The 22952-nt window shown below is 45.3% G+C and overlaps 1 long non-coding RNA gene across 1 annotated transcript in view; it reads left to right on the top strand.

Annotated features, from left to right (window-relative positions):
- Positions 1-1269: 1269 nt before the first annotated feature.
- The window catches only part of LOC143841314 (uncharacterized), a 98943-nt gene continuing 77260 nt past the window's right edge, over positions 1270-22952 (top strand). Inside the window, exon 1 of the long non-coding RNA XR_013232663.1 lies at positions 1270-1669. This is a non-coding gene — a long non-coding RNA (uncharacterized LOC143841314). The remainder of the gene's footprint in view (positions 1670-22952) is intronic.

The raw sequence follows: 22952 nt of genomic DNA, 5'->3' as shown, positions 1-22952 counted from the left end.
CTCTACTAGGGCCCCGCGAATCCTTAAACCACTCCTGGGAGGAAGCAAACCATTTAGCAGTTGAATGGTATGAGCTGGAGCTGCTATTTCAGACCCCTTCCCTGTGTACATTTCTAGTCATGTCTAAAGGACTGCTCTGGGGTATGTTGGAGAAGTGCCAGTGGGTGTATGGCCCCTAACACCATTTCTAGCATCCATGAAGTATTTTTAGAAGGGGGGGGGGGATTTCTGCCTGGCAAAGTTTATGGTTGGTTTAGGATTACCAAGTCCCTTCTGGCCACTCGTGGGGGGTGGGGAGGTAGGAGGGCCAGATCCAGGTTGGGAAACTCCTGGAAATTTGGGATGAAGTCACAGGAGGACAGGGACCTCAGTGAAGTATCATGCTGTAGAGCAGGGGTAGTCAAACTGCGGCCCTCCAGATGTCCATGGACTACAATTCCCAGGAGCCCCCTGCCAGCAAATGCTGGCAGGGGGCTCCTGGGAATTGTAGACCATGGACATCTGGAGGGCCACAGTTTGACTACCCCTGCTGTAGAGTCTACCCTCCAAAGCAGCCCTTTTTTCCAGGGGAACTGGTCACCATAGGCTGGAGATGAGCTCGAATTCTAGGGAATCCCCAGGTCCCACCTGGAAATTGGCATCCTTGGCTATGTAGATTCTTTTAAAAAAATGCCCCCAACACAATTTAAGGACTTTTGCTGTTGTCAAAACCGTTTTTGCCATTTGTCCATTCATTTCACCCTTTATTCTTTTACTGCTGTGTTCTGTTTTCTTTCAATGCAGTTGATTACCTTAGATCAGGGGTAGTCAACCTGTGGTCCTCCAGATGTCCATGGACTACAATTCCCATTTGCTGGCAGGGGCTCATGGGAATTGTAGTCCATGGACATCTGGAGGACCACAGGTTGACTACCCCTGCCTTAGTGTGAATTCTCACAGCAATGGGTTAGCTAATTGATAGGGGAATCTCCTGCTCTGCCCGGCTGGTAAGGACCATTATCTCTGGCAGCGGCCTTGAAGGGTGTTTGGGTCTTTCTCTAACTGAAAGATGACATCCTGTTATCCTTGTGTCAAAATGGACCGACTGGGGGGGGGGGGGGGTTAAGCAGAGCATTGGGCGCCAAACATTAGTCTTAGCAAAGATCTCAGATAGTAAGCATTGCTGTGCTTTACGGTAAAGAAACTTTCTTGCAAATGGAGTTCTCATATTGAAGACAGTCAGCTATGCCCTCACAGCTGGATGACTGAAGATTTGAATTCATTAAGATTTGGGAGGTGTCAGCTGTTGTTGTGTCCTGCCTCCATGAGGCTATCCCAATAGGCCTCAGAGCAAGCAGGAGAGTAGAAGGGACTCGGTGCTTCTCTTCTCAATCTCCCTGCTAGCAGCCAGAATCTGCAGAACCTGGAGCTCTAGAAACAGCTGCGTCAAGTATTATGACTCATTCAGATCACCAAGTTACCTGACCTGCAGTTAGTGTTAAAATTGAAGGAGGCTTTCAGGCAAAGGGCACCAGGTGTTTGTTGTTTGCTCCACTACAAAGCCTCGTTCATTCCACACCTAATGAAAGGAGTTTTGACTCTTGCAAGCTTGTACCCCAAGCTCTTGTTGGACTCAAATGAAGCTGTTCTGCTCTGGACACGGCCACCCTCTGAAACTGTTTTCATGAAGGTAAGCTGAAGCAGCCGTTGGGTGGCTTTTGCCCACCCTGCTGGGCTGGAATTCCAAAGCAGCCCACAGGCTGAAAGAGACTTAGTTGTATAGACTTAGTTATATATAGAGAGACTAAATATAAAACAAAAATCAGCCTTACCTTGAAGTCAACAGTGGATGTTAATGTCCTGGCTTCAGCTCCTTTCTGGAGCCCGTAGTCTTTGTGGTACTGAAGTCGGAAAGTGTTTCTGATTCAGACTTTAACAGAACAATCCTAAACTGAGTTCTACTTATGGGTGTCAATTCCAGGTCTTGGAATTGCCTAGATTTTGGAGAGGAGGTAGTGGAGCTTATGCTCCCGCAGGGCTCTTCACTCTGCGAGTATGAATCTACTGGTTGCCCCGGGACATCCACCTGGCCTCAACCCGGGATAGGGCCTTTTCGTTCATGACCCCAACCTGGTGGAATGAGCTCCTGGAAGAGCTGGGGGCCCTGTTGGAGTTGTCAGCTTTCCACAGGGCCTGCAAAATAGAGCTCTTCCGCCAGGTGTATGGTTGAGGCTAGGGTGGAGTCTCGGTGTTTCCACTGGAGGATCCCCCCCCCAAAGTACAATTAGATCTGGTTCATTGCTCCCAGCGGAAGATATAACTTGGTCCTCCGGCTGAACGGAGGAGGGAAGAGAAGGGATCAGGAGATTAGAAGTCTTCTAGTATGGGATTGCAATCTATCTATTCTTGTAAGGGGTGTTTTATGGGTGGTTTGTTGCATTTTATTGTTTTTATTCTGTTGTGAACTGCCAGAAGACCATTTGAAGAGTGGCAGTATAAAAAATAAATAAATATGATAGTGGGGTTTGGGGAGGTGAGGGACCTGAGAGGGGTATAATGCTATAGAGTCCGCCTTCCATAGTAGCCCTTTTCTCCAGGGGAACTGATCTTGCAGGCTGCACCTGGAGGTTGAAAACCCTACTTCTAGCCTTTGAAGCCCATTGACTTCAGTGGATTTAGAAGGATGTGGTTTAGAACAGGGGTAGTCAACCTGTGGTCCTCCAGATGTTCATGGACTACAATTCCCATGAGCCCCTGCCAGTGAACAGGTTGACTACCCCTGGTTTAAGAACAAAAGAATACCCCCCCCCGAAGAGCATTGCGCTCAGCTAATTCCGACCTGTTGGTGGTCCCTGACTTCAAAGAAGTGCAACTGGCCTCAACTGGGGCCAAGGCCTTTTCAGTCCTGACTCCAGCCTGGTGGAATGAGCTGCCAGCAGAGAGCTGGGCCTTATGGGAACTATCAATGCACTTTTCTGCCAGGCATATGGTTGCGGTCAGTAAGCACACTGTAACATCAGATCTGCCCTCCCCCCTCCTCTTCACCCCTCCCACCATCTGTTTTAGGGACATGATATGGATCGCTTATTATGCCCTACCAGGAAATTTCTCAGAGCATTTGGATTTTATTTTAATATATTAAAGTTTGTGTTCATTTTAAATTGGTCTGCTTTTAAGCACACATGTGCAGGTTTTTATATGTTGTCAACCGCCCCAAACAAAAGAGGCCTGGTAGCTCAGACCTCTTGTGGCGCAGAGTGGTAAGGCAGCCATCTGAAAGCTTTGCCCATAAGGCTGGGAGTTCAATCCCAGCAGCCGGCTCAAGGTTGACTCAGCCTTCCATCCTTCCGAGGTCGGTAAAATGAGTACCCAGTTTTGCTGGGGGGTAAACGGTCATGACTGGGGAAGGCACTGGCAAACCACCCCGTATTGAGTCTGCCATGAAAACGCTAGAGGGCGTCACCCCAAGGGTCAGACATGACTCGGTGCTTGCACAGGGGATACCTTTACCTTTACCTTTAGCTCAGACCAGGGGTCCAACTAGTCCAGCCTCCTTCCACACACAGTGGCCATTCAGTTCCCTGTGAGGCCCAATAACACGGCACAAAGGCCAAGTCACCATGGCTACGAGTCACTGATAGACCTATCCTCCCTGACTCTGTCTAATCCCCTTTTAAAGATCTTGATGCCTCTGGCCATCACTATATCCTCTGGCAGCAAATTTCACATATTAATCACTCACTGTGCAAGAAGTATTTCCTTTTGTCTGTCCTTAATCAGCTTCATTGGATGCTCTGGATTTCTAGTGTTTTGGTAGAGGACGAATTAAAAAATTACCTTTGTCAGCTCTTTTTACTCCAGGCATAATTTGATAAACCTCTATCTTGTTCCAACCCCTCAGTCGACTCTTTTCTAAACTTGTTCTGCCGAGCATTGCACTCTAGATGGCTGATACTATAGTGGTGCAGTCAAGCTCAAAATACAGGTCACAAGTCTAGGTAATGTATATGTTCATTCATTACTGGCTTGGTGTCGTGGTTAAGAGCAGTAGCTTCTAATCCGGCAAGCTAGTTTTGATTCCCAGCTCTTCCACATGCAGCCTGGTGGGTGACGTCGGGTCCGTCAGTCCTGTTAGAGCTGCTCTCACAGAGCAGTCCTGTCAGAGCTCTCTCAGCCTCACCTGCTTCACAGGGTGTCTGTTATAGCAGGGCTAGTCAACCTGTGGTCCTCCAGATGTCCATGGACTACCATTCCCATGAGCCCCTGCCATCAAATGCTGGCAGGGGCTCATGGGAATGGTAGTCCATGAACATCTGGAGGACCACAGGTTGACTACCCCTGTGTTATAGGGAGAGGAAGGGAAGGCGACTGTAAGCCACTTTGAGTCTCCTTTGGGTAGAGAAAAGGGATATAAAAACCAACTCTTCAAAATGGGCCTTATAAGGCAATTATCCAGAGTCTAAAATTACCTAACTGCACAAGTATAATACTTCTGTAATTCAAAGCCTACTTCATTGAGAGTTGTACAAACACATCAAGGAAAATGCTCTGAACACACACAATATAATGGATATGGTGGTCCCTGAGCTGTTAACACCGGGGCTCTGGATATGCTATGTGCCCTGATAACATTTAAGGCACCACAGAAACAATCACGTTCAAGAGGTTCCCTATTTCTCCTTCCAGTCCGTGGGGGATTGAGAAACTTAATCTCATCTGTGTTCCCTTTTTCTCTCTCAAACTTTACCTGCTGACCCCGGTATTCTCTGGGGATCCTGTTGCTTTCCCTGATGGTTCTTCTTGCACAGGCACATCCCAGGGAGGCTTGTAATGAGGCAGCCGTCAAGGGGCTTGGACAAAGTGTCTCCTCGGTGCTGGCTTTTATTGATTCTGTAGGAACCGTGCCAAAAAAAGAGGGAGAGAAAAGGCTCATCTGCTTTCGCAGTAGGTTCGCACCCCTGGGAAAGTGCATGCATGTTGCCTAGCTGAATCACAAGTAGTTGGCTTCTTCTGAGACTGTATGGTGATCTTAGTAAGTCTGCAATTCTGGGTTTTTTTCTTGTTCATTTGAATAATGTTTTCATATGCCCTTCTTTTCTTCTCCCTTTGAAATTCTTGACGTTAGGATGAGAGTCATTGTGCATTGTGTAACATTACAACAGATTTCCTGGAGGCTGATTCGTTAGTATCTACAACAGGGGTGGCCAAACTGTGGCTCTCCAGAGGGCCATGGACTACAATTCCCAAAAGCCCCTGCCAGCACTAGCAGGGGCTCATGGGAATTGTAGTTCATGGATCTCTGGAGAACCATAGCTTGGCCACCACGATCTTGACCAAACATTTGGTAGGTACAGGAGACTGCCTTTGTCATACAAAAAGTGTTACAGTTCTCCAGTTATGTTTCTAAAGCCATGGATTTTAGATTGTCTTGAAGGATCAAGTGAGGGTCCCTCGGAAGTTTCTTGAGGGTTGATCTCTTGAGTAGGTCAGTTCCTTGCTAAGCTTAACTCTTCTTGTGGAGGCACAATTTCAAAAGTGTGTGGCGTGTGCTTTAGGGGCACAAACGCAGTTCACTTGCAGCGATGGTGAGGCCAACTGCTCTCATAGTCCAATGGAGTGTGTACCCCAGAACTTGTTCCAGAATCCTGTAGGAGATACAGAAATGTTCTTTGGCAGATGGGTCAATGTAGAAAGGATTAAAAGTCCCTCAAGACAGAAAATCTGGAACCCACGGTTCTAAAGTAAAAAATGCTCAAGACTAGCGGCATTAGCTAAAGAAGCTTTTACTCTGCAAGTAATATACCATACATGTGCTACCACGTTTTTTGTCATTCCCGCCACCCTATTTTACCGCAGTCTCAGTTCTGCTCCCTAGTAATTTGTTTTCTGTGCCTTGATAGGTTTGGCCATGCATGCCTGTCTGTCAGCTCCCCACCCCTCCACCTCCCAAACAGTCTCCTGTGCTCCCTCCCTCTCACCAGTTGCTTGTGGGCAGGATAAGAGCCCTGGATGGGCCTGAATTCTATAATATGTTTGACACTCTTGGCATAAAGCCTCTATGCTTCCAAGGCAAACGACCTTTCCCCTCATTTAACCCTGGGGGTGGCCACTCAGCCTGGACCACCTCACAAGTGTTGGTGGTGTTGGTCATGATGAATCAGTCATGGTTGGTCATGGCCTGAACCAGTCTGTCCTCTCAGGGGCCTTGGCTGGGTTCCATTCCTGTTGTATTGTTTATCACTGAAATTGCGTTATTGGGTTGTTGTTGTTGTATTTGTTTATGTTACGTACTAATTCGTTCCATGTATCCCCCATGTTGTATGTAAATCGCCCTGAGCCACATGGAAGGGCGGTATAGAAATCAAATAAATAAAATAAAATAAATAAAATAATTATGGGGTGGTAAAGGGGGGGGGGAGTCCCATGTGCCTTCTTGAGATCCTCAGCCACTGGAAGAGGGAAGATCTTAGGTGTGGATCATAGTTGTGTCAGCTGCTGAAGCTGGGCTTATGGGAGGCGGTGCTGAAAAGCTACCTCATTTTCCTGCAAGGAGATGACATCTCCTAAAAGTGGTACATCCACAAAAAGTGACTAATTTTATGAAAATGTAAAATACCATCCCCTTTTATGGTAAGGAAAAAAAGCTAGTCCTGCATATGATTACATTTATTGGGACTTTTGTAGATTCCCAAGTAAATCAGTTGTTTTCACTTTTAGGAATCAAAAGCACTCCTTGTTTGTATTTTGAGTAAGAAAAATAATTTGTTAATTGGGTTTGCCTCTGTCATTTATAAAGTTTGTTTCTCCAGACCTGGCATGACATTTTATGGCACATCTAGCCAGGCTCAACAAAGTGAAACTTATACCAGATCCATGATTTCAACACCTCTGCTTTATGCAGTGTCCCCGTTCCTCCACAGTTCCTGGTTAAGGGAAAATGCTGTTCTAACAAATGACAAAGATGATCTGACTCCAATGGTCAGAAGGAAAAGAAATTTTACTTACAAAACTAGCACATATTAGATGACACCCTCAGGTATAGGTACATTTAATTTGTGAACAGATTAACCTCAAAGGGTTAACCTGTTAACAGCTCTGAGCCCAAGTAAGAGAGAGAAGAGAGGTCCTATGTAAGTTGAAACAGAGAAGGTAAGCAATGGGCCAAAGAGGCTCAAACACCTTGTCAATCATAGCATTAATTGTGTTCGATGTTCACATTCATGTGCCACAAATTGTGCAGGCCTTCATGGTTGTGGCCGTTGGCTGGGACCCAGCAGAAGATGGAGAGGATGAAGACAGGGGAGAGTTTTTGAGGAGTCCTAAGTATCACGCAGGCACCGTTACAGTTATCTGCTGGAAGTATCACACTGTCAGTGTAAGTGTGTATGCCCCAATATACCAGGAGATCTGGCATCCCTACCTTTGGATCATGAAATTATCTTTATTGGGCATATTCATGCTTTACCTTCCTCCATCTAGCAGCTACTTCAGAGCCTGTTTTCTGGCCCATCTTAGAGCTGCTTTCTTCAAAGCCAGCTTTGAAGGCCACCACCTTCCCTTTGATCATTGATGACCTCTGGCAGCTTGCAGTATAATGTTAATTTCTGCCCGGTGTAGACTGCCAGCTGCTTCAGCGCACAAAGCATACGAGCCCTTCAGCATGCACTGATCTAAAATTGCAATACTTCAAGTGGTTCCAAACTTTTTCTGTTCACGACGACTGAGTGCTGGGTCTCGCAGGCCTGTTCTGCTAATGGTGGCCTCTTCTTCCAGCCCAAGATGAACCCTTTACGTTGAGGAGGGAGGGGGAGACGTTCTGTGCCGGAGAAGGGCACCATTAGTAGAACAGAGCCCCTGGGTCTTATCCGAAGCTCCTAAAATATAATCTTTATAAAAAAGAAATGGATTGCAACCATACATGGTTATGGTGATTGTTCTTCTTTGTGTCTGCATGGGGGAGAGGCAGGCGAAAATGAACAAACATTGAGGAGAAACTTGGCATTGATCTCCTTCCAGTAATTCATTTCTCACACTACATCCATTAAAAGCATTTATGGCACTGTGTCTCTTATGAAAAATAAATGAAAGAGACACGCAAGGGCATTACACAGCCTATGTTTCGGCGGCGCTAGGCTTATGGGGTTGTAATATTCGTTTCTGAGGCGAGAGTGGGTTTCAGTGGCCAAATCGTGTTGGTTGCCACATGCCCATATCTTGTTTTGAGGTTCTCTTGGGATGGAGGGAGACAGACAAGAGCAAGTGATGTGGGCTGCTTGGGAGGCAGGAAATGGGGAACATCAGTTCACTGAGGTAATAATCACATATGTATTGTTGTTCTCAGGACTTGGAATAAGGGTTCTTCACCTCACCCTCCCCTTCTGAGGCCAGCAAATTGGAGTATTTAAATGTTTATGAGCCTTAATTGCCAGTATTGATTTGGTGAGAAAAGTACCGTAATAAAGGACCGGATACAAAGAGAGATGGCCTAATAGTTTTGCAGAAAATATTTGGCTTCAAATAGCTATTGAGAAATAGAAGTCAGATGAGCACACCAAGTTCCAGAGGGTTGTAAAGTTATGTTTCTTTGCTTGTTCCCCTAGAGTGGCAAAGGACATACTGTTTCTGGTTCTACTGTATTCTCACATTCTGTGGGGCACTATAAAGGTCGGTGCAGTTCCCCTTCTTTCAGATTTAAGGCTATCTGGTATACTTGGTTTATTTATGAGATTTTTGCTGGTCACTGGGTCTCATGGTGACTTACAACGTTAAAAACCAATAAGATAAAACAGTAAAATAAATATAAAACAGTAATATTAAAATACATGGCTATCCCTACACCACTGTTAAAATAGCCCAAAGATGGGGTAATTCTCCAAAGGCCAGTTTAAATAATTCAACCTTGCATGCCCTGTAGAAACTAAACAACTTTGAGAGGGCAAGAGTGTCATCCAAGAGTACATTCCATAGGGCAGGGGCCACAACTGAGAAGGCCCTTCCCCTGGTGACATCTAACCAAGCCATCTTGGGGCCAGGCACCCCCAAAAGGCCCCTAGACCAGTGGTTCCCAACCTTTTTATCACTGGGCCTTCACTGGTCAATGCTTGACAATTTTACTGAGGCCCGGGGGGGGGTAGTCTTTTGCTGAGGGACGCCACCACCTGAGCCCCTGCTCTGTTTGTTTTCCCGCCGTCCACTGGGGGGCGCTGCCAGCAGCAGCTGTGCAGTACTATGCCGAGGGGGAGTCCCAGCCACGGTGGCCGCCGGAGAGCACCAAAGTTGAGCCGGCATCAGGATGTCAGAGGACGAGGAAAAGCCGCAGCCCGGTACCAACTGAGCTACGGACCAGGCCCAGTCTCTAGACCGGGGGTTGGGGACCACTGCCCTAGACAATCAAAGGGAAGCTAGGGAGTTGTAACATCAGATGCAAACCCATAGGCTTTAAAGGTTAATAATACCTAGAATTGGATCTGGACACTAACTGGTAGCCAGTGCTGTTGCCACAGAGTTGGAATAATATGGGCCTTTTCGCACGGGGATCTTTGTTGCAAATTGTTTCCGGAATGAAAAATCGCCATTTAAAATAGTGGAATTCGTCGTTATGCATACCTGCCTTTGTAGTGGAATCAGTTGCGTTTTTTAGCGTTTCCCACAGGCTTCCGGTCTCGGCAGAAATCGCTAGAAAGGAAGCGCTATTGCCAAGCTCGTCCCGCCCCTGGCCGTCAAGCAGCCAATGGGCAGCCGTTAGCATGCTCCCAAACAGCCCCTTTCCCTTTAAGAAAGGTTTAAAAAAAAAAAAAAACAGACCCATAGCAACGAATCTAGGTAGATTCGTTGCAACAGAGAGACCCATCCAGCTGCCTAATGTGAGCTGTCGTTTGATTGTATGATCGTTGGCACGCTGCCTCGAGTGATAAAAAAAAAATCCCCCCCCTCTCACGGGCCCGATTTTCGGCTGAATTAATGTGTAAAAAATAAAGGGACTTTATTTCAGCAAACGGGCTTTTATGTGGTTTGTGCTTAGTGACTAAAGGTGAAGGACTGAAGCCAGGGAAGCCTCTAAACAGAAAGAGGCTCGCTGGTGCGTTTATCCCCGCTCGCTCGGAGAAAAAAAAATGGCGATCGCTTCGCCGGAAGTTTGGAGGACAGGCTCAGGAGGAGGGACTTTGAAGAACCCGCAACAATGGTAACGCACAGGTCTTTAGCGCTAGTGTTGCAGATTGGTTGCAGGAGTGTATCGCTATCCGGAGGGTGAATCCACTTTTCTGGATTCCCCTGAAAGCGCTACAACGAAGCGCTTTTTGCGGGTCGGTTTCAGGAGTGTTGCAGATTGTCTGCGACGTCGTGCGTTAAGGCAAATTAGTAGCGTTTTCAATTAGCAACCATTGTGCTATTTTGAAGCCGTGCGAAATGGCCCTATGAGTTAACCATGGTATTCCAGTCAGCAAGCTGGCAGCTTTATTCTGGATCACCTGTAATTTTCAAGGGTAGCCCTATGTAGAACAAATTGCAGTAGTCCAATTTGGAGGTGAATGCTGCACAGATCAATGTGACAAGGCCTGACCCAGATGGGGAAAAAAAATGCTCACCGTGTGACCATGGACTCTTGTTTATCCAATGATAGTACAGAATCCAACCATACCCCCAAGGTTCTTTACAGAGTCTACTGATCTCAATTGGACACCATCGAATTTTGGCAGTGGTCCTCCAACTAGAATCTCAGTCATTCCCAGCCATGAGATCTCTGTTTTGGATGGATTCAAGCCAGCTGACCCTTAACCATTGGACTACCGCATCCAGCCACTGGGATAGTGCTAGAGCCCTGCCACCAGCTGCTTAGCATATAAATAACACCAAACAGATTGTTGATGAGTGTTAATTTCATTTTAGAATTTAATTGTGATCCACTGTTGAAAATGTTGGTTTGAAAACGGCTTGTATATCTGAACTCCGTTCTGGCTCCTCTTGAATAAAAGAAGAAAAAATAATTTTTTTCAAGGTTTGGCACCAGCTACTTATCCAGCAGTAGGAAGACCTGAGTGTCATCAACATATTGATGGCACCCAACTTGGCAAGGGAGTGCATATATGTGTTAAATAACATTGGAGAGAGGATCCAACCTTGTGGACCCCACAATTCAGGTCTTGTTGGGAAGAGCGCTCCTTCCCTATAGCAACACTCTGAAAGTGTCTTTGGAGGACTAAATAAGGACAGTGTTCCTTACCCCAGGGAGGCAAGGTGGCTGATCAAGCCCAAAGAGTCCACTGTATCAAAGGCTGCTGATAGATCCAGAAGGATGAACCTCATACATTCAGCCTTCTTCTCTCTGAGGTGACAAACTTGTATGTCTAGACTGCAGGGCTCTCATAACAGGATCTTGCTCCATGCCAGCTTTCTCACATACAGAAAAGCAGATGCCAAGGAGAAGGGTCTTACCTCTCCGTACATAAATCCTCTATCTGATGAGATCACCTAGTCAGTTGTGTATTCTTTCAGTATAGGACAATCAGAGCAAGGAGCCAGCTCTATAGAGGTTCATGGGACACTGTTTCCAAAGAAATTCTGACAGCTGGCATCTCTCATTTGTCTATCAATAAAAATGGTGAAATGAGCTGGCAGGAATGATGAATAACTGGGAGCTGTTAAACAAAGTTTGAGTCCAGTGGTACCTTTACATTTTATTATATGATCATATCATCTGTTAAATATTTAACACATTTTAAAATAAATTTAAAAATTTAACTCCCACCCATTCAGGAAACCCTTCCAGGGCCTTCAAGAAACCCCAGGGTTTCACAAAACCCTAGTTGAGAAAGCCTGCTATAAGTGAATGACCTCCAAAACCTTCTACTGTTAACAGCCTCACTCTGTTCTTATAAAATGAGGGCCGTGGCTTCTATGATCCACCTCTTTTCTGGCCGCCTTCAGCTTTTCCTAGCATTATTGTCTTTTCCAGTGAGTCCTATCTTCTCCTAATGTGACCAAAGTAAGATAGCCTCAGTTTGCTCGTTTAGCTTCTATCTGAAGAATGTTCAGTCTTGAGAGAGAGTCCTTAAAGCAAAAGGGAGAGGTGGAAGGTACAGTTATGCGCTCGAGAAATCAATTTTATTTTACAACACAAATGATTCTGAGCCTGCAGGCATCTCCGAGCTCCTATATCTCAGTGGTTTTCAGTGGAAGGGATTTCACTCTCCTGTTGAAATCAATATGGCTTTAAAGGGCTTCACGTTGGCTTGGTTCAGGCTTGCCGTTTCCCCTCTGCTGCCGAAACTCTCGAAACTTAATGCATCCTGCAATCATTAGCCCAGCTGGCAACCTTGTGATAAAATAAAAAATATAATGACATTCCCTGTTGCGCAAAGACTGTAATGTAAAGTTGCATGTGCATGAAATCTGTTTCAGAAACTGTGCATGCAGAACGGGGGTGGGATCTGCTTTGCATATTATTGGGGGACGGAGCATTGAGCGCTAGTTTTGGGATAGTTAACTGGGATGGAATTATCTCAGTCTGACATTTCCAGGCTAATTTAAATGTCCTGCTATCGCATTGTACAATGTTTTTAGTAGTCTGTTCTCTTATCAGACAATGTAACATCTGCCTTGCAAATGAACAACTGAAAGAAGAAATAACAAAGCCGGCTCCTGGGTGAAAACTGGCGAATATGCCACGCAGTGTTCAGAAAATCCAGACATGTCCCTCAATTCAGGATGCCAGTTTGTGAGGGAGATCATTTTTTCACCAATTGCTTTTCTGTTTCCTGTGGCCTTTGCACCCAAGTGCTTTTTTTGTTTAGCCAGGGACACTTCTCCCCCCAGCCAATGTTAAGACACTGGTGTAGGTGAGCTTTGTATCCAAAGGGAGTCAGGATAAGTGTTTATTCTTTTCCTTTTGATCACTTCTTTTCCTCCGAGGAAGTTTTATTTGGTAATATTGGCTTAGAAGAGGAAGAAGAATTGGTTTTTATACCACACTTTTCTTTGCCCAAAGGCCTCTCAAAGCAGCTTTCAATCACGTTCCCTTCCTCTCCCCAGAACAGACACCCTGTTAGGTATGTGGGCCTCAGAGAGCTCTGATGGGACTGCATGATCAGAACAGTACTATCAGGGCCCTGACTGGCCCAAGGTCACCAGCTGGGTGCATGTGGAAGAAGAGTGGGGAATCAAACCCGGCTTGCCAGACTAGAAGCTGCTGCTTTTAACTACCACATCATGCTGGGTTTTACCATACTAAGACAACAATAGGAATGAGTTGAGAGCCAGTAGTCTGAAAGGACACCGGCCAGAAAATTTCATGGCCGAGGGAGAGGGTGTGGGATTGTGAATTGTGGTGACAGCTGTGCCATGGGATCGTCAAGATTCAGATGCAACTGAATGTCTGATGACAACAACAACAACAACAACGGCTGCTGCAGTACATTTGTATATGGCACAGAGGCACACCGTGGTGTGACACTGAGTGTACACTCGCAGCCAGTTGCCGCTGCCTGGATAATGTACACCCTGTGATGCAGCTTTGTAAGCATGAATGCATATATAAGTAACTTAGTTAATGATTGTCAAGCAGCCTGTTTTGACTGCCCTTTTATATGAAGCAGGAGGTTATGCAGAAGCATTTCCAAGACTTTTAATTCTAGTGAGCTTACTGGCTTTCACGAGGACGTTTGGAAGCAGCACTTAAAACTGGTGCTTTCCATCGAGTGGATAATTGAAGCAACCTTTCCCCCCTTATTATTATTATTATTATTTTGATTTATAACCCGCCACTCCCCTCAGGCTCGTGGCAGGGTAAAAACACATAAAAAACCCATAAAACCCCTAATGCATCAAAAAATCCTACAACAAAGCATCAGCTAACCCAGTACATTATAGTGGCGGAAACCCCCAGGAAGGAGACCAGGGAACCCTGCAATATAGCCCTGAGAAGGGAGGGGAAGTAAAACCGCAGGCTCGTTTTCACACACACGCCCCACTCCCGTTTAATTTTGGGAAAGTGTTAAGAATGAATATCACCGGCCTTGAGAGAAGAGGAGCTTGGTCTCTGCATGTCTAGTGAAAAGGAGGCAAGCCCAGGGCAGTTACTCATATAGATATGTGACAGGCTGCCTCTTTGGCATTTCTCTGTATGGTATTATCTAGAATGCTCCCATCAATATGTGTAGGAGTACCTGTTCCATCAGCCACTGCCTGGAAGGAGGCCAAACAGTGAATTGTACAGATGGGAACTCTGGGATCCTGGGAGATTTTATTCTCCCTGCTCATTCCTTGAGAAAGATTGCAGAATGGAAGTAGAGCATATTTCTGATGCAGGCCACGTTGGGGTTGTCCAAGCCTGCTCATGCAAGGTATCCCATGTAACAGAGACCCACAGAAATTGAATTTTTTTTGTGTGTATGATAATATTGAGTACAGGCATTTGGGAGTAGGGCTCTCCCAAGTCCAAATCCTTGGGCACTGGCTTGTCCCACTCAGGTGAAGAGATAGAGGACCCTAGTGATGATCTGCAGAGGGAGAAGGAAATTGGTGCAACCTTGAACATGCATACGTGCCTTTATTTTTAAAAAACACTCGTAGATCGGGCTTTCTCAACCAGGGTTTCGTGAAGCCTTGGGGTTTCTTGATGGCCCTGGAAAGGTTTCCTGAATGGATGGGAGTTAATTTTTTATATTAAAAAAAAAAGTTAAACATTTATTGGGTCATGTGACCATATATGGTCATGTTGACCCGCCCTCCCCTCCCAAAATGGCCAATGTTGGACCTGGAGGAGATGGAAAGGGTGCAAGCCCCTAGGTGGCATGTACACAGCTATGCTTCCGAACTGTATTCTGCACAATCACACCACTTCTGGGGTTTCTTAGAGTCAAAGTCTTAGGGGTTGAAAAAGCTGAGTAAGGCTGCCTTAGGCATAGGAAATCCTAGTTCTGTGGAGTCTAGCAGATGTGTGGCACTGTTCTGTGGTAGCCGTAAGTTGTATCTGAGGAAGGCTACATGTGCTAGAGATGGAGACAGTCACCTGTAAGGTGCCCCTGATCTCTGACCAACCAAAGGGATGGTGTTATCACCAGCAGTAAAGTTAAAGGGGCAAGGCAAAGGGCATTGGATGCTCATCCACGCCTCGGCAAGTATAAGGCGAACGAATTGCGCTCTACTGGGCTTGTTCACCTCATCTAATTGTGCAGCTACCAGCCAAATCCTACCTTTTGAGTTTGAAAGGAGACTGCTGGCTTCATCTCGTTCCATTTGCTTCTAAATTGATCTTTCTTGCTCTGCAGTAAGAGGGTCACTCTGAGAAAATGGAAAAAGGCTGACCCGCCTGCCTCAGGGGGACTAACTTTCTCAAACATGCAATGCTTCCTTGATGGGAAAGTTCTGAGTCGAAGGCAAAAGAATAGTGGAACAGTACTGGCTGGGGATGACAAGCTAATTGTATGCCTCAGAGGCCCTCTTTATATATATATATAAAGGTCGACTGGGGATTGATGAACCAAGACACTGGCATTCAAGGTAGCTGGCTGTGTGATCAAGATTTTATTTTGCCATTCTTGTTGCATGAGTTTATCTGTATTGCTGCTCTTGTGACCCAGGTTGTTGTGTTCATTGCCTGGCGTTAGAACTATTCATTCCTCTTCTCCAATTTGAGATTATTTGTTTACATGATAGGAATAGCGGTGAGCTTAGAAGTATATTATATATTTCATTACATGTTGAACTGCACTGAAGAGAGTAAGCGTGGTGTAGTGGTTGACACTGGCAGGTTCTAATCTGGAGAACTGAGTTTGATTCCCCACTCCTACACATGCAGCCAGCTGGGTGACCTTGGGCTAGTCACGGTTCTCAGAGTTCTCTCAGCCCCACTGACCTTAAGGGTGTCTGTGGTGGGGAGAGGAAAGGAAGGCCCTTCTAAGACACTTTGAAACTCCTCAGGTAGTAAAAAGCAGGGTATAAAACCAACTCTTCTTCAAAAAAATCCCCTTTCTGTAGTTTTATTTTTGCAGATTGTTTTGAAAGTGTTCACCTATTCAAGAGGTGTTGCCCTCACCCTGGGGACTCAATGACATCAACATGTGCTCCAATCTGATTGGCTGGATAGTGTTATGACATCACCCTACTCAATTTAAGTGCTTCAGCTGGTGGAGATAATCCTTGGGTCTAATCTAAGAAGATACCATAATTAGAAGTAAAACTGGTTTGAGAGCAACAGCAGATAGAGCACACACACACACATACAAAAAGTGTCCGTTTGAACCCTTTTTGTTATAGATTTTCACAATTGGGAGAAATGGTTCTGTAACTCCTCAAAATACTTCTTCTGGCTTGGAGATCAAAATATTTGGAAGCTAAGTGTATACTAAAGAAAATTACCACAGTTGTCAAACCTGCTCTTGAGAGGTGACAGCAAAGATTCTGTCAGAATTTAGGACCCTAAATGCACCGACGGCTTCTGAAAAATCAATGTTACTACTGGTGAAAAATATAGGATTGGTTCCTGCAGATCCATTCCACCAGTGGGAGAGCTTACCACTGGTGGAAGCAGCCTTCCCCTAATGCAGTGGTTCCCAACCTAGGGGTCAGGACCTCTTTGGGGGTCAAACGACCCTTTCACAGGGGTTGCAGCAGGGCAAACAGCCTGGCCGGGATAGATCGAGATAGAGCGTTCATCTGTCTGGAGCAGCGGAAAAGAGTGAGATCGGCATGGTGGGACAAGAGCCAGAACTGAACTGAGAAACTCCAGAAAAAAACAATTTATATACAATCATGAACAATGGATCTTCACACCACTAGTCCGTTTCGGTTTAATTCCCGTGAAAGAACACTAGCATAATTTTATGGCTGGGGGTCACCACAGCATGAGGAACTGTATCAAAGGGTCGTGGCATTAGGAAGGTTGAGAACCACTGGGCTAGTGCAAGGCATCTTAAGGCAGAAGAAGGCACCTTCTTTTGGCAGAGTGAATCCAAGGAAGCCAAGTTAGAATGGCACCAGCTATCTGTGCAAACAATGCCATAAAATTTGTTTATGAGGAGCTAGAAAAGGTACAATCATTTTTTATTTTACAAAACATAAAGCCTGCCTGCCTTCATAAGGAGCACCAGGCATCCATAGCAACAAATGAGTCGGCAAGAAGCTTGAAGGGATAATTATCACCCTTCCGACTTCTCCTTGCTATGTGGAAGGCAAAGGATCAAAATGGAGACAGCAAGAGCCACCTCTGGCTTGTGTGAGGAAGGCCTGCCCGTATTCCTGTGACCATTTGAAAGGGGAACATCTTGGAAACTTCCACAGCAGCAGGAAAGAACAGCAGCTGTATCTGCGGTTGTTACTTCAGGAGATGGCTTGGGTAGCGGACTACAGCTAAACGCTTGGGGTTGGGAACAAGGGCGAAGGGTTTCTTACCTCTGTAGAGTGAACACCTCCTTTCCTGTAAGCTCAAAAGCCATCTTTTGTCACTGTCAGACACAGTTCTGCAGATTGTTTCAAGTGCTGCCGTTGTATTTGGTTGTGCATTGCTATGGATTTAGAGTCCTTTGTTTTGTGCAGTGCTGTGGTGTCGTACCCGAGAGGTAAAACCGTCACTCAGCTGTTTTGAAACCCCGGCCTACGGGAATGCAGCTTCTGCCTCCAGTCTTCTTGAGGGCTGCCTGAGAGGAAGGGCAGACAGAAAGAGGAGAGTCGTTTCTGCCAGACAGCAGACAATTTTGTGTGTCGCTGTGCCTGGTAGTGCAGCAGAGTGGTTGAACTCTACCTCTGGGAGAGTTGTGAGGGCTGTCTCAGGTCACGAGCACACCTACAAGCTTTAAAGGGAGTTCTGCACATAACCGGTACATAAGTAAATCTTTTTGGTTGTTTTTATTAAACTCCAGCGCTCCAGTGATCTCCGTGCTCAATGCAAAACTCGCCTTACAGCTGCCACTCAAAGTGTTTAGACTTGTTACCCATAAAATATTTGGCAACTGAGGAGAAAACGTATCTCAAAACCAATCCCCCCCCCCCCCCAGTTCATCAGAGAGGCAGGGCTGCTCCAGCATCCAGTCTCCTTCCTGAGGGGAGGCCTGCCTGAGGAAACTGCAGACGTAAAAAGGCGAATTAAATCAGCAAGGAAGCAGACAAGTTCCCTCTTTCTTTCCCTTTGGCAGGCCTCAACCCCCCCCTCTGGAATTAGACTGGATGCTGGAGCAGCCCTGCCTCTCTGATGAATTTGGGGGGTGGGGTGGGGGGCTGCTTGGTATTGAGATTCAAGTGTTCCCCTCAGTTGCCAGGTATTCTTAGGGTTGCAGAGTGCCTGCTTTACCTCTTGGGCTGGACAGCCTCTAGTCGCCAATTAGCCTGCAAAGTAGGATATGAGTAAGTCATGAATAAGTAACTGCTAGGACTTGTTCTTCTAGGTTGATGGTAGTTGAAGTTAACTCATTTGGATAGCCTAGGGATCTCCTGACAGAAAACTCTGACATTTTTCAGAAAGACAGTTGTTCTTAAGACTCTTTAGGGGAAGCCAAGACAGCTGCTCTGGTATCAGACACAAATTTGTAATACAGACTTTCCCAGAGAGAGAGAAACAATGACAATAATCAGACCCCCCCCACACACACACATACACAGACCCACAACATTATAAGAAAAGATTTAATATAAAGAGTGGAAATTATAAGTCCCGGAGGTGAAGAATTAACGTAAACGTCAGGACTTGGATTCAAATGAGGCCTTTTGAAACTCCAGGCATGCATGTTCAGCTATTTCAAGAGTTCAGCCTGAGGAATTAGCCACAAAATATTTTAGAAGGGTTTGCATCATTCCATGGAAAGGTAATTGCTCAGTGCTAATAAATATTCACCAGATATTGAGCTTATTCCTGTCAAACCGCTCATTGGTCACGGCCTGTGGTTACATCTTGTAGGAGTTGCTGAAAGAGAACCACTCTCAGGATCCATCTTGCCAAATATAGTTTAGGAAGAAAGGTGCGCTATGGTTGCAATTTGAATGCAACATAATAAGCTGTTACTAATTGGGCACCGAACTTAAATGAGGAGAGACCATAAGTCAGCCGATTAAATCAGGCATGCCCAACAGAATATGTATTGGTTATTATATAACTGGCTATGTGATCTATGTAAATGTATTTGACTTGGGGGGAAGACTAGTACTAACTGAAAATTGCTGTAATATGATGAAGTAGTTAGTCATATACCAAGATATCCCTGCTTCAAATCCGGCTCTGCCGTGCCCGCATTAAGACCCTTTAGGGGAAGCCATGACAGCTGCACTGGTATCATCAAACTGATATAAATTTGTAGTATAGACTTCCCCAGAGGGAGAAACAATGACAGTAATCAGAAAATGTATTCTTTCTGCCTCAATCACTTACCTATTATGATGCAAAAATATTTTTAGCACATATTGGAGTGTATTTATACTATTTAATATTTATACTATATTTCTCCATCCTAGTTACAATATTTAACAGGTGTTCTACATATATTTATTGATACCACCTTTCTACCAATATTGGTATGGAAAGCACCTTACAAAGCTATACATGTGATTTAAAACAAAAAACTTATAATTGGGAACTGTGATTGGTCCAAGCAGCGTTCTCCAGCATCTGCCAGCCAGAGCTGGAGTAAATTTTTAAGGAGCAATCTCAGCTACATTCCACCATCCTAAGATGAGTTTTTCTTAAAGGGCCAGAGCACTTAAAGATCTCTCTAACCACATGGCAAATCCTCTGATGAGTGGAAGTCTGGAGGGTGGGTGTGGGGGCCATTGTTCTCTTGGGGTTCTGGGTGCACTTTTGAGAGGTGGGGCTAACTAGTAGCTGTGGGGCTGACGTTTAGAGGTGCCACTTCCATCCCAATTTTGTCTTCTTCTGGAATACTAAATTAAAAACAGATCTTTATTTTTATAGCCTGCCCTTCCTAAATGTTCAGGGCAGGTTAACAACAAAAGATGAACAAGCCGTCAGAATATAAAATCGTATATAAACATACCCAATAAAACATTTTATATTTCAGTCACCCACAACTGGTTTCAGTTTGGGAGGGGTCAGATTCATAGAATCATAGAGTTGGAAGGGGCCATACAGGCCATCTAGTCCAACCCCCTGCTCAACGCAGGAAAGATCTTCCCTCCATTTCCAGATGGTCCATCAGGGGCTTTATTTATTTATTATTCAATTTATAGGATCGTCCCTCTTGGCGTGGTTTACAACAATTTAAAATGGACACGAATTAAAAACACACTGATCACTACCCCCTCCAACAACAGTTGGCACCCCTCGCTCCCAGCCCCATTTCATTACTCGCCATATTATTCTCCCACATCTGACCATAGGCTATCAGGATCTCCCTGCCATGGTAGTTTGGGTCTATTGTTTGTAAGGTGTTAATAATAACCTGTCCGCATCAGCTGTCAATGTATGGTCAGTTGTAAGGGGGGAGGGCAATTGGCCTAAGAAAACTGCTCAATCTGTTTGTGACCATTTTTATTGTTTTGCTTTGCTTATGTGGTTTAATTGCTAAATTCCTTTTGAGAGAATGGACTCGTGGGAAGAAGGGAGCTTGGATATTATCAGGTGAGCCTGGCTTTGTTCCGCTGGGCACCAATGATGTAATGTGCACCTTGGTGCAAGACTACTCCATGTGCTTTCCAGGAGAATGGAGGAACCCACCTTTTCCTTGGGAAAAAGGGGAGCTTCACCTTCTTTAGTTGGGGCGTGTTTAGGTCTGTTGGGACTCTTAGGGTCATGTTGATCAACGTATTGCTTATCAAATCAATTTCAGTAAGAATAATCATGAGCTTTCTATTCCTCCTTCAATAAAGAGCCATTGCTAATACACCAAGCGTGTTCTTTAGAAATGTTGATGGGAGTCTGTCCAGACTGTTTAGGTCTTTAAAGGTTAGTATCAAAACCCGGAACCTGATCCAGTCTCCAATCTGGAGCCAATGCAACTGGAAAGGGGGTGCTGGCTCTGCCAGGCGAAAAGGCCCCATCCACAGCTTCCTCTTCCCGGCTACATCAGTACTTCGTTCAAGGGCTGGATGACTCCTCGACTGTGGGTCACACTGAACCAACGAGGACACGAGTGATTGGAACATTGTCCCCCATTCTTCTCAAACAACACAGCGTTGGAGGGCACCCAATGACATTCATGGGCAGCTATTTTAAAACAAATTGCACTCAGCTGTGCTGTTATTTGTGGAAGTCATTGTCTAGCAGTATCAAGGTGAAAGGCCACCGTTTTGGTTTGGGCTCCTAATGGGGTTGCAGACTTTCTGTGGAGGAAGGAGGTCTTTTGGGGATTGAACGTACTTTGTTTTGGAGTGGTAAGCAGTCTTGAGTAACAAATGAAAGGTGGGGGTGGTCTACATATTTCAGTTCATAAATAAGGTAAAGAACTTGTAAAAGATGGAGCTGGGAAATGTTAGTGAGGATAGACAAGATCGGACTCTTATGGGACACTGTTGACTTTAGGGTTGCCAGAAGGCCTGAAGCAAAATTCTGCTCCTTTAACAGAGACTTAATGCAAAATGATCTCTGCCATGAAAACAGTTCACCTACCAATTCACACATGTTAGGCCTAGAGACAGACGTACTGTATATACTCGCATATAAGCCGAGTTTTTCAACCCTTTTTTAAAGCTGAAAAAGTCCCCCTCGGCTGGTATGTGGGTATTAAAAAAAAAGCTGCCATGCAAGAAAGGAGGGCGGTGGTGGGAGACAAGTATACTTAACAGAAGAAGCAGATGCAGGAAGAAGCAGAGACGCAGCAAGCCTGGGAGGGACAGTGGGAGGGGAGTAAAGAGCAGGTTTTCCAGCATTTTGTGGTGAAATTAGGTGCCTTATTATATGTGGGTTATATGTGGATTGGCTTATATGCGAGTATATACGGTAGCTTTTTCTCTAGGTTGTTGACAATACTATATTAATATAGTTAACAAACAGAACTCTCCCAATGATCTTTTCTATCTGGGAGCTGAGACTGCATGGAAGAGGGTTATTCCAATAGCTTTTCACAGAGGTGGATTGAACCATGCTAACTTCAAAGAACATCAGGGTGAGGCAGCAGAGAGGGGTCAACTTCCACACCCTCTCCACTCCACTCCAAATCCACCCTCTTGTACTTTTAAAGTATTTCCTCCCTCTCTTCTTACTAGCATACAGCTTATTCTTGCTCTTTTTGATGGCCTTACAGAAATCTGCCAGGATACAGCACAATCCCACTGAATCCCTCTTAGGAGGTTCCTAAATAATTCTTGCTCATAATTCTATGCTGCGGCGGGTTTGGCTAAGTTTTAGGCTTAAGAGAAGGAATACTCATTTTGGAGATGGTTTCTCATGCCTGTTTCCACAGGGAAATAAAAGTGCAAAGACAAGTGCAGGAATTCATTTTAAAAATTTGCTCTGGGAGCTTGCCTAAGTGGTGGCATTTTCTTCTTGTCACTGTGGCTCTTTTTAGAATAAATAACAGTACCTTATTTTGTTCTGAAATGCTTTCGGGGGAAATATTGGCCACAGTCCCCATAGACAGCTTTTCCGGTGCCTGCCGAGGGTGTACAGAAAGTGGGCGGGGCTTTTGCCCCACAAAGCTTCTGATTGGCTATTTGATGTTTGATTGGCTGCACAGGTATTTTAAAATGTTGCTTTGGAAACAGTTGCTGCTACAGCACAAGCATCTTCACTGTCTGACTGAAGACCAGCAGAATCATAGTTGGAAGGGATCTCCAGGGTCATCTAGTCCCACCCCCTGCAGGAAGCAGGAAATTCACAACTTCCTGCCTTTTGTGGCTGGCTCCACCTCCTGCAGCAGCCATTGTAGCACGCTGTGTCAAAACTGCAAAGGTGCCTGCTGACTCGACAAGCTTGGGCACCCCCAGGTTGGGATCTCAGCACTTCAAAACTCTTGCTTGTGACTATACCATAACTTCTCTGAGAATGAAGATGCTTTCACAGAGGCTTTGCACCAGCTCAGATGTGAAGAGAGTGG

This window comes from Paroedura picta, chromosome 7, assembly GCF_049243985.1.
Source record: "Paroedura picta isolate Pp20150507F chromosome 7, Ppicta_v3.0, whole genome shotgun sequence".
NCBI lineage: Eukaryota > Metazoa > Chordata > Lepidosauria > Squamata > Gekkonidae > Paroedura > Paroedura picta.
Note: the sequence above shows the minus strand (reverse complement) of the source record. Positions and strands in the feature narration are given on the sequence as shown.